Consider the following 11,759-nt stretch of genomic DNA (forward strand, 5'->3'; position numbering starts at 1 on the left):
CTCGGTGATTGGAATCTTCTCAGGCAAATGACTTTAGGAAAAAGTAAATGGGACTTGAAGATCTGTATATAACTATAAAACTAACTATGCTCCTGTGCCCTTTAGAAAGTATTCATGTACCCTCAGGCATATCTGAAACCTAGTTTGAAAATTTGGGGGAGTTCCCATTGAGGCTCGGTGGAAATGAACTTGACTATTATCCAAGAGGATGAGGTTTTGATCCGTGGCCTCAATCCGTGGCCTCGCTCAGTGGGTTAAGGATCCAGCATTGCTATGAGCTGTGGTGTAGGTCGCAGATGAGGCTCAGATTTGGCATTGCTATGGTTGTGGTGTAGGCTGGCAGCTACACAGTGATTTGACCTCTGGCTTGGGAAACTCCATGTGCCGCACCTGCAGCCCTAAAAAAAGAAAAAAAGAAAATTTGGTCTGAGGTTATGGGAGAGTGAATAGATAGAGGGAAAATGGGTTGTTCATTGAATAAATGGTTTTGAGAAAACAGGCAATAATAAAGGAAGAAATAAGGGTGGATCTCTATCTTACACCTCATCAAAAATTAAATTCTGAATGTATCAAAAATATAAACATTAGAGAAGAACTATAATAGGTTTTTTTTTTTTTTGTCCTTTTCTCTTTTTCTAGGGCCGCTCCTGCAGCATATGGAGGTTCCCAGGCTAGGGGTCTAATCAGAGCTGTAGCCACGGGCCTATTCCACAGCCACAGCAACACGGGATCTGAGCCGCGTCTGTGACCTACACCACAGCTCACAGCAATGCCGGATCCTTAACCCACTGAACAAGGTCAGGGATTGAACCTGCAACCTCATAGTTCCTAGTCGGATTCATTAACCACTGAGCTACAATGGGAACTCCCTATAATAGGTTTTTAATGTAATTTAATGGCAGAAACGTGATCGGGAGAATGGTAGATATGATTAGTGACGTAGGCAATGAATCGTACAGCTTGTTCATGGTTCATGTAGTCACAGATCGGCACTGTCATTGCTATGTGAAATATCCTGACTTGTGAACTAATAATAAGAATAGTGGACTAATTGGGCCCTTTCCATGTTCTGGGCAATGTTCTAAGCTCTTTATATATCTTAATCCATTTAATCTCCACCACAACCCAGTGTTGAGTGTATCATTACTACTTCCATTTTATAGCTGAGGAAATTAATTCACAGAGATGAGGCTACATGTTAATTAGGAGGGAAGCCAAAATTAATTAATTTAAGCAGCCTGGCTATAAACTCAGGCACTTAATCACCATTCTCTACTATGAAGCAATGCTTAATTCTGTGTGCTTTTAAAACACACTAGATATGCAATTTAACAAGTATTAAATTTTGACAAAGTTGATCTACAGGGATTAAGTTTAAACAATTTGTGCATTTACTTTCCATTAGAAAAGCTTATATGTTTTTCATTCAATAGTTTACTTATGAAACATAGGATTATTTTATGCCTTATGTATTTCAGTAACTAAAGAGTATAATTTTGACATCTTTGCAAGGCTTATTTCACAATTTAATTTCATAGTATTTTTTTTTAAATCACAGTGTGTAGGCTAGTTTTAGAAACACACTGCCCTTATGCATGAATTGTTTTACAAATGTGATTAACAATAGTTGGATGGGCAAACAGTTGTCCTTTAAATTAATATTCTTCTTGAGTTCAAATTGAGAGCAAATTTTGTCACACTATTTCCTTGGCAGAGAAAACCTCACTAGAATAGCATGAATACCAAATAGCACACCAAATATGCCAGCTTCATAGTAATGTTGTGAAATGGTTATTGTGATGTTAAAGACAATATAAAATATGGACTGTCAACTGCCTGATAACAAAAACACTCAATACTCTTTTAACTTCTTTCTTTCTTTCTTGGCCTATACCCAAGGCATATGGAGGTTCCCAGGGTAGGGGTTGAATAGGAGCTGCAGCCACTGGCCTACACCATAGCCACAGCAACTTGGGATCCGAGCCACGTCTGTGACCTACACCACAGCTCACAGCAATGCCAGATCCTTAACCCATGAGTGAGGCCGGGGATTGAACCTGTGTCCTCCTGGATGCCAGTCAGATTCATTTCTGCTGAGCCACAATGGGAACTCCAAGTGTTGTTTAATTTGTCTTTTTTTTTAAAATACTCTTTAGTATTAAATAGTCTTTTAAAAAATAGTCTTTATAATGAAATCAATTTTAGTTCAAAGTAGGTGAAAGCTCACAAAGCCTTTTTCTTAGGGTGTTGGGGATGTAGAAAGCTTCATTTTTAAGCCCATACAATGGAGTTTTATTCATCCTTACATGAAAGAGAATTTTAAAAGTGCATGCAATTGCACTAGTGTGAAGTCCTTTTCTCACCAGCCTACCTGGGAAGTCTTCTTCACAAAATAGTTTTTCTCTCACACCCTTTTTTCTGCACCCCCCTTTTTTTTTGCTTTTTAGGGCCACACCCATGGCATATGGAAATTCCCAGGCTAGGGGTCAAATCCAGGCTACAGCTGCCAGCCTACACCACAGCCGTAGTAATGCCAGATCTGTGCCGTGTCTACGACCTACACCACAGCGTATGGCAACATCAGATCCCAGACTCACTGAGCAAGTCTAGGGATCAAACCCTCATCTTCATGGCTACTAGTTGGATTTGTTTCCACTGAGCCACAATGGGAAACTCCCTCTCACACTCTTTCTTGTTTGGAAATGATTTGGACTTGATTGGAGATGTTGAAATATCATGTGAATTACTCAGGGGAAAAATATCTTCTTGGCAGCTCATAGGCCTTGTGGGCCTGAGTTTTATTTAGAAGAGAACTTAAACCTACCTGCAGGTAGAAGTCAGCTCAGGTTGGTGCTCAGGTCTCCTGCCTAACAAAGAAAACAAAGGGGGGGAAAATAATGACTTTGTTGGGGAAGAAAGGTATTAAGAAGGACAGCACATACAAAATTGCCCAAAGAGGCAACCAGGGCCTTTGGGAGCAACAGAAATGTCTAGTGCATGTGGGTTTGCTCTGTGGTCTACATTCTTCCTTCAGTAACTTCTTTGTTGTTCATTCACGCTCTGTGACCTGATTTTTTCTTTTAAAGGAACCCACATTGTGTTGAGTCCTGCTTCATGGTTTGCACATAGTAAAAAAGTGGTTTCTTTAGGGAGCTGCTGATAAGTTGGTTCCACCGGAGAAACTCTGCTTTCTTAAAGTAAAAAGGAAAAATGTCATGGCCGGGGTAAGCAGTGAGCAGAAGTTCACTAACCTCTTCTGTTAATGTGTCAGAGACCCTTCCCAGAGCAAATTGCTTTCCTGAAGGAAGGCACTCTGGGTTCCAAGCCTACCCCATCATCATGGCAGCTGGGAGCAATTCACCCAGATAATCTCACTTTTCCACCACCCTTGGTTTTGGCAGTAAAAATGATAAGTCATTTGAATTTTGGAACCAGAAGGGACATGGAGATAATTATGTTCAGTCCCCTAATTTTGGAAGCAGAAGCTGGAGAAGTTAATTAAAGACATGCCCAATGTTAGATGATTATGCTAGCATGGGATGCTTAGAACCCAGGCCTTTTAAGTTTCTCACCAGGGTTCTTTGCACAACTATAGAAAAGCTTAAGAAATGTGGAGAAGGAAGAGGAAAAATTATACTGGTAAGTGTAGCTAAGGCATCAGCAAAGTGATGAAACGGATAAATGGCTGTTTTTCTCTTGCAACAGACTTCTTATCTTTCACCTGATGAAATATACAAGATAGAATAAAATACGAAGAACCAAAAAATATGTAGGTAGCAGGTGCTGAGTTTTATATAATGAGTTATGGGTTTGTCTCTCCTCATAGGTGAGAAGCAGCTCAACTACCAGCTGGGATGGGTGGAGAAGCAAAATTCTTGGTGGTGTCTAGTGACAGTCACAGCCCACCAGCTTAGCCATACACCCCATGAAGAGATCATGATTAGGAAGAGCACACAGAAGAGCCAGGTGTGCAACAGCCAACAAGGAATATACATTTTCTTCAGATGCCACAAAGCTTCATTTTCATTACTGAGTGATCACTGTAATTGCATCATTTAGCACAACCAACAGTACCTGCAGCAAAGCAAAAGAAAACCTCATGCTGGTATTAATATTCTAGTATCATCAGTTTCACACGCACCCTGAACAGTGTCTTTTTACAGTGTTTCACAGGTCTCAGAAAATGATAGAATGATCTATTTATTGCTGAATTTGTAATCCATAACTTTTGAATTCTTGAAAAGGTGCTTTAGATGTTGCCTCTCTAGGGTGCCAGTCATCTTGGTGTTTAGGGGCTTAGATCCATGAAGCTAAAAGAAAGTACATATGAATGAAGCGATACAAAGAGACTCTGCCTGTCCCAAGCCAGCAGCCTCTAGTGTGAACTAATGATTTCCATGGGGAGGGTTAGAAGGTTCCTTGGATTGATTCACAGCTGCTGCAAAGCCAGTGGGAGGCTTGGGTGGGCGGTCATTTGTTGGCTGGTTTATGGTGGTAATTACAGAAGGAACATTTGGTATGTTTCCTAGTGAAGGCCTTAGTTTCTGACCAAGGGTTTCTATTGTAGATCCCAACCAGTATTTATGACGATGGCCTTCTAATATGAAATATCACAGAGGAGTAATACCAGGCCTTTACCTTAACCTCCATGGAACTGGCCTCTCTAAATACACAAAACCCTGAGAAGAAATAATTTTCACATATTCTAAATAGCAGTGTGACATTCTACATTAAGAATGTTTAAGCTCCTCAGGAAATAGTTCTTCAGGAAGGATATGTATATGCCTTCCTATAACCTGTAGCCAAAGTAAATTATTTTAATGTTTTAGTTCACATGTTAAAGCTCATTTTACTTAAATCCTATCTACAAGAGTGGTATATACAAACAATGGAATGTGTAGTAGTCAAGGATCTCCAGAGAAATGGAACAAATAGGAGGTCTAGCTAGATGGAGATAGAGGGAGATAGATACAATTATAATGAATCGGCTTACATTATTATGGCAGCTGAGAAGCTCCAAGTCTGCAGTCAGTGAGTTTGAGACTGAGAAGAGCTGAAAATGTAGTTGCAGTTTGAAAAATAGCAGCTCAAGGACTGAGAAGACCAAGTTTCAGTTCAAGTCTGAAGGCAGGGAAAAAACTGATGTCCCAACTCAAAGGCAATCAGGCCTCTTGCTCACGGGAGGGTCAGCCCATTTTCAGTTCTTCCAACTAATTGGATCAGTCCCACTCGAACTAGGGAGGGCAATCCACTTTTCTCAGTTACTAATTCAAAAGTTTATCTCATCTGAAAACACCCTCACAGACATACTCAGAATGTTTGACCAAATGTCTGGACACCCTGTGGACTGGTCAAGTTGACACATGAAGTTAACCATTATAGAAAACCATTCAGCCTTACAAGGAAGGAAATTATGACACATGCTACAGTAGGGATGAACCTTGAGGACATTATGGTAAGTGAAATAAGCCACTCACACGAGGGTTCCACTTACATGAGGTACCTAGAGTAGTCAATTTCACAGATGCCGAGAGGAGGATGGTGGTCTCTAAGGGCTGCAGGGAATGGGAAATGGATGCAGAGTGTTGGTTTGCGAGATGAAAAAGTTCTGAGAGATTGATGGTGGTGATGGTTGCACAAGATTATGAATGTATTTAATACCACCTAACTGTACACTTAAATAGTTAAGATGTAACTTAACTTTTATCCTAAGTGTAGTTTACCACAATTAAAGATAAAGACGAGATTCTGGGAAGATGGATTAGAAAGCACTAGGAATCTGTCTCCCCACCTTGACAACAATTTCACTAGCAGAATCTGTCAGATATAATATTTTGGAATTCTGGAGTCAACTGAAGGCTTGTAACTTCCAGGTAAAGTCTTGGGTGTAAATTATGGCAACAGTGTTCGCAGGCTCTGGGCAGTAGTGATCACGTGCTCAGTGTAATTCTGCTTTCCCTTTTGCTCCTCTAGCCCCTGGGGCTATAATCTTGTGGAACTTTACCTTCTTTTTCTTCCTCCTACCCATACAATAGCCTTAGAACCAATTCCCAGTATTACATTTCCCTGTTTTAAATACCTACGGTGGATTTGTTTTCTTTTGGAACATTGACCGATAATTCATTTATTCAATTAGATTAACTCGATTTAGGTCATATGCCCCTCCTGGACAAAAAAAAAAAAAAAAAAAAAGTCATATTCTCTGAGTAACAGAGATCCACTTCCCCAAAAGAGTTTCCTCTAAATTACACAGGGCACATGGGAAGGAGGCAGATAGCTGACTCCAGTCAGGATTCTATTAATAAGGAGGAAAGTGGGATGAGGTGCTTAGCGGGCAACCAGAGGTGTCTGAGGTCACCCAAGTAGCCACTAACAAAGCCAGGATACCTTCCAAATCCATAGGACTAGAAATTTACTTACAGCACTGTACAGTATAGTATAGGGTAGTGTGCACTGGGCTGATCTGGGACCAAATCTGTTCATTGCTAGTCTGAACCAGTGTCTGAATGTGTATGGAAGGTAGCTTAGATCCCTAGATCATAGTTGTTGGGCCATCAGAGTTCCCAAGTTGGCATTTCACTAAGGGAATATGCATGACAACAAGTTCTACTTTTTTCCTGATTCCTTTTGCCTTTGGGGCAGTCTATTTGTGTGTGTGTGTGTGTGTGTGTGTGTGTTTGTGTGTGTGCGCGTGTGCGCACAAACGCATCTGCAGGTCCACAGCTCTGATCATGATCAGCTCACATAGAATCTTGCAGACCTTCCATTAATGATGACAGTTTCACCACTGTCATTATTAAAGTTGTGCTGAACAAAGGATATATTGTTCTATATAATGCTCAGACTTTTAATTTTGCTACATGACCCAATACTGATCAAGCCTAGGGTCAGCCAGTCACATTGACTTTCTCCAAAGTTCCTGCTAATTTACTGGAAAGGGTCTAAATTAAAGAAATAGTGTTTGGCTGTTAGCACATCTGTCACTTAATATTTTTCTTTTTTTTATATTGGAAAGACTTGGGTATCTTCTGCTGTGTTTAAGATTTTCAAGTAAGGACAGGATCTAGATTTGTTGCTTGCATAGAATTGTTCTTAGTGTTAAATTCTGGATTTCAATGTCTACCTGCATAGGATGATTTCCTACATACCCCTCAAATTTCTTCCTTAAAATTTCTTTCCCTCCCTTCAACCTTTCCTACCTTCTCTACTTCTGATTCACTGGAATTTCTAAATGTTTACATCAGATTTAAGCAGCTTATCACATATATTTTATTCCTGAGGAATATCTTATTTTATAAGCATTACATAACTGCCCAGTTCTTTTGGGGGCAGAGTGGGGAAAGCGGTGAGAGTGAGATAGGCAAATCCTATTGTTAGAATGTTACAATAACTGTTGATTAACTTGAGATGACTCTCAGAGGTAGGACAAGTCACATTTCTCCCCTACAGTGGTGAACATTGGAGTAGCTTTTCTAATTCTGTTATTGAGGGTTGTAGGAGTGGTTCCAAGGAAGCCAAGTTTGTAGCTCCTAGAAATGAACATGGGGCAGGAGTGAGGAGATGGGGGGGTCAAAGCACATTTACAGGACACACTTATCTGCTGCTACTACTAATCACTTATCCCAAGTACCTTTGATGCTTGTTATGATAAACAACCCTTTCCTTTTGCAGGTGAGGGTGGGGAGCAACAAAGCAGGCATGGGGATGGAGAACCCTATCCTGCTACACACCATGGATGCCCATAGACTGGGACCTGGAGCAGTGGTTCTGAGACTCACGAGGAGGTGAGTGAGGACTTGGAAGTCTGCCTCTGAGTGGTGGATGAAGCTTACTGTGTTAAGAGAGAACATATATGGGGGCCACTCTGGGCAGTAGTCAGGGATTGTAATGACACAGCCTCCCTCCACCTTACCAATCTGTGCATCTGGGCTTTCTTTGTAGATGATGGAACTGGCCAAGCTCTTATCTACAGTGAGTGTCCTTTCTGCCTTTTAAAATTCTTGGATTTCATTTCTGGGGATTTCCAGTAATATACATATTTAGGCATAGAAAGATCATGTCTTATTTCTGTGGAGTCATTTATAATAATATGAACTAATATTCAGACCAGCTTATGAGATAATAGAAATATGACCAGAAGCTAAAAAGCATTAGGAGCATCTAATAAATATAATGCTATTTTGTGGCAGCAATATTATTTTAAATACAAATTCTATTGAGAGTGGAAAATGAAGATTTATTAATATTTATAAATCCATTTAAGCTGCCCAGATAAATGGATAATCTAAATAGTTATAGTTAGGAAGGCTGAAGTGGGTTTGAGCTTGTTGACATAAAGCCCTCATTCCTTGGCCTCTTTTCTCAGCATTTTGCAGGCAAACACTGGCTCATTTGAAGTATTGACCTTCAAGGTTTCAAAAAAAAGAGCTGAGGTATATATAAGCAGAAGGTGTGTTTCTTAAAATTTGTTTCAATTTTGACACTCAGAAGAAAAAGTCATTAAATTGATGGTCATGCAAGAAATTCCCCTGTGAATTGTATATCATGGGGGAGGGAGGGGTTGAGAATGCAGGCTCTGGAGCCAAACTCAGAACCACTTGCTAGGTGTGTGGCCTTGGGTAGGTCACTTCACCTCTCTGTTGGCTTCAGTGTCCCATCTTGTAATGGCTTAGATATCTGAATGGCAATGTGCCAAGTGGCACAGGCCTTTCCTTCCAAATACCTTATTGATTATGAATGCTTAACATATGCAAAGTGTGTCAGTATTGCTTTATTTACCTTATCTACAAGCAGCTATTAACCACTATGCTTTGCTGAAATAAGGAGATTTACTGGAAAACCAGTAGACATTAATAGAATAGAAAAGAGGCAGGAGGCTGAGGTTAGGAAAAAGGCAGGAGTCAAGGATGCTATGAGCAGGCAGTAAGAGCTATGCCTGTCATTCTCAGGACTGGTCTGGTCTGGGAGCTCCTCTGTTACTCAGATGCATCTGACCTCCAAACATTTTCTCCTGTTCCATCTGCTCCCAAGCTTCAGAGTCCTGGAATCAAGGATATGTGGGTGAGTTTCTGGCGTGGCTCTTCCTGACCTCCTACCTGCACTCTATCAGGAGTGGGTAAAAGGTGTACCTGACCCCCTCAGTTTCTATAACAGGAGGTGGCAATGGAAAGCAGTCACTGCAGATATGTCCTCTAGCCAAGAGTATATAAAATGGAGAATTCTACTAGTAGAGATATGTGGTGTCTAGAGTGGAGGCGTGTGGAGTCTGGGTAGTAAAAAAAAAAAAAAAAAAAAAAAAAAAAAGAGAGAGAAAATTACAGATCTCTGATTTACTTGTATAAGACTCCAAATTTTCCTCACTAAACTCTGTGAGCAGTGGTGTGCTGCTAAATGTTTAACAGCTGGGTCTCTGGACCTGACTTTTAGCAATTGCACATTTCTACAAGCCAAATACTCCTACTGTGGCCAGTTTCAAGCTATCTACATGACACCTAAGCACAGTTGTAAAGAGGTATGCAGTCACATACTATTATATAATACTTCAGCCATATAGCTCTGGCAGATGTAAATAATATCAAGTGCATAGATAATAGTAAAATGTACTAAAATAATTAGGAAGTGATGAGTTTTGAATATTTACTACCATTGTTAAAATAATTTATTTTAAGTTTATGACTTCATTATTTATTTATTTTTTGTTTTCTTTTTAAGACCACGTCTGTGGCATGTGGAAGTTCCCAGGCTAGGGGTTGAATCAGAGCTGCAGCTGCCAGGCTATGCCACAGCAACAGCAACACCAGATCTGATCTGCATCTGCAACCTATGCCACAACTCGTGGCAATCCCAGATCCTTCAACCCACTGAGCGAAGCCAGGGATTGAACCTGCATTCTCATGGATACTAGCTGGGTTCTTAACCCATTAATCCACAACAGGAACTCCTATATGACTTAATTTTAATCATAGCTGTATTTTAGCAAATGGCTTGCAACATTTTGAGAAAAATCTTATAAGCCAGTTGCAGCATACCACTGCCCATGACATGGATCAATAATATTATGGACTACTAAACAATCAAGGGATCACTGAAGAAATCAAAGAGGAATTCAAAAAATACCTAGACAGAAATGGCAACAAAGAATATCCAAAACCTATGGGACACAGCAAAAGCAGTTCTCAGAGGGAAGTTTATAGCGATACAGTCTTCAAAAAAGAAGAAAAATCCCAAATAAAAAACCTAACCTTATACCTAAAGCAGTTAGCAAAGGAAAAACAAACAAAAGACAAAGTTAGTAGAGAAATTCTGGAGTTCCCGTCTTGGCACAGTGGAAACGAATCCAACTAGGAATGATGAGGTTGCGGGGTTCGATCACTGGCCTCACTCAGTGGGTTAAGGATCCAGCATTGCTGTGAACTGAGGTGTAGGTCACAGACTTGGCTCGGATCTGGCATTGCTATGGTTCTGGCATAGGCCAGCAGCAACAGATCTGATTAGACCCTAGCCTGGGAACCTCCATATCTCCATGTGTCAAGGGTGCAGCCCTAAAAAGACACACACACAAAAAAAATCCTAAAGATCAGGGCAGAAATAAATGAGATAGAGATGAAGGAAACAATAGAAAAGATCAATGAAACTAAAAGCTGATTCTTTGAAAAGATAAACAAAATTCATAAACCTTTAGCCCCTCACCAAGACAAAAAGGGAATGGGCTCAAATCAATACAGTTAGAAACAAAAAAGGAGAAATTACAGCTGACACCACAGAAATACAAAGGATCATAAGAGACTACTACAAGCAACTATATGCCAATAGAGCGGACAACTTAGAAAAAATGAACAAATTCTCATGAAGGTTATACCTTCCAAGACTGAACTAGTAAGAAATAGAAAATATGAATAGGCCAATCACAAGTACTAAAATTGAAAATGTGATTTAAAAGCTTCCAAAAAACTAAAGTCCAGGACCAGATGGCTTCACACATTTAGAGAAGAGTTAACACCTATCTTTCTGCAACTCTTCCAAAAAATTGCAAAGGAAGGCTCTTAGGCTCATTCGATGTGGCCACCATCACCCTCATGCCAAAACCAGACAAAGGTAACCACAAAAAAGAAAATTACAGGCCAAAATCATTGATGAACATAGATGCAAAAATCCTCAACAAAATTTAGCAATCTAACTATTTATTAAAAGGACTATGCACCATGATCAACTGGAATTCATCCCAGGGATATAAATATATATAAATCAATCAATGTTATACATCACATCAACAAACTGAAGAGTAAAAATCATATGGTTATCTCAATAGATGCAGAACAAAGCTTTTGATAAAAATTCAACATCCATTTATGATAAAAACTGCCCTGAAAGTGGGAATAAAGGGAACCTACCTCAACATATTAAAAGGCATATATGACAGACCCACAGCTAACATCATTCTCAATGGTGAAAATCTGGAAGCATTTCCTCTAAGATCAGGAAGAAGACAAGGATGTCGACCTCTCACCACTTTAATTCAACAGAGTTTTGGAAGTCATAGCCATGATGATCAGAGAAGAAAAAGAAATGAAACTAAATTGAAAAAGAAGAGGTAAAACTGTCACTGATGCAGATGACATGATACTATATATATTAAAAAAAACCCTAAAGATGCTACCAGAAAACTACTAGAGATCATCAATGAATTTGGTAAAGTTGCAGGATACAAAATTAATAAACAGAAATTTCTTGTTTTCCTATACACTAACAACAAAAGATCA

The 11,759-nt window shown here is 39.7% G+C and overlaps 1 long non-coding RNA gene across 1 annotated transcript in view; it reads left to right on the forward strand.

Annotated features, from left to right (window-relative positions):
- The window catches only part of LOC110262162, a 38,189-nt gene extending 29,250 nt beyond the window's left edge, over positions 1-8,939 (forward strand). The window contains exons 2-3 of the long non-coding RNA XR_002346815.1: positions 7,672-7,784; positions 7,942-8,939. This is a non-coding gene — a long non-coding RNA (uncharacterized LOC110262162). The remainder of the gene's footprint in view (positions 1-7,671; positions 7,785-7,941) is intronic.

This window comes from Sus scrofa, chromosome 8, assembly GCF_000003025.6.
Source record: "Sus scrofa isolate TJ Tabasco breed Duroc chromosome 8, Sscrofa11.1, whole genome shotgun sequence".
NCBI classification, from domain to species: Eukaryota; Metazoa; Chordata; class Mammalia; order Artiodactyla; family Suidae; genus Sus; species Sus scrofa.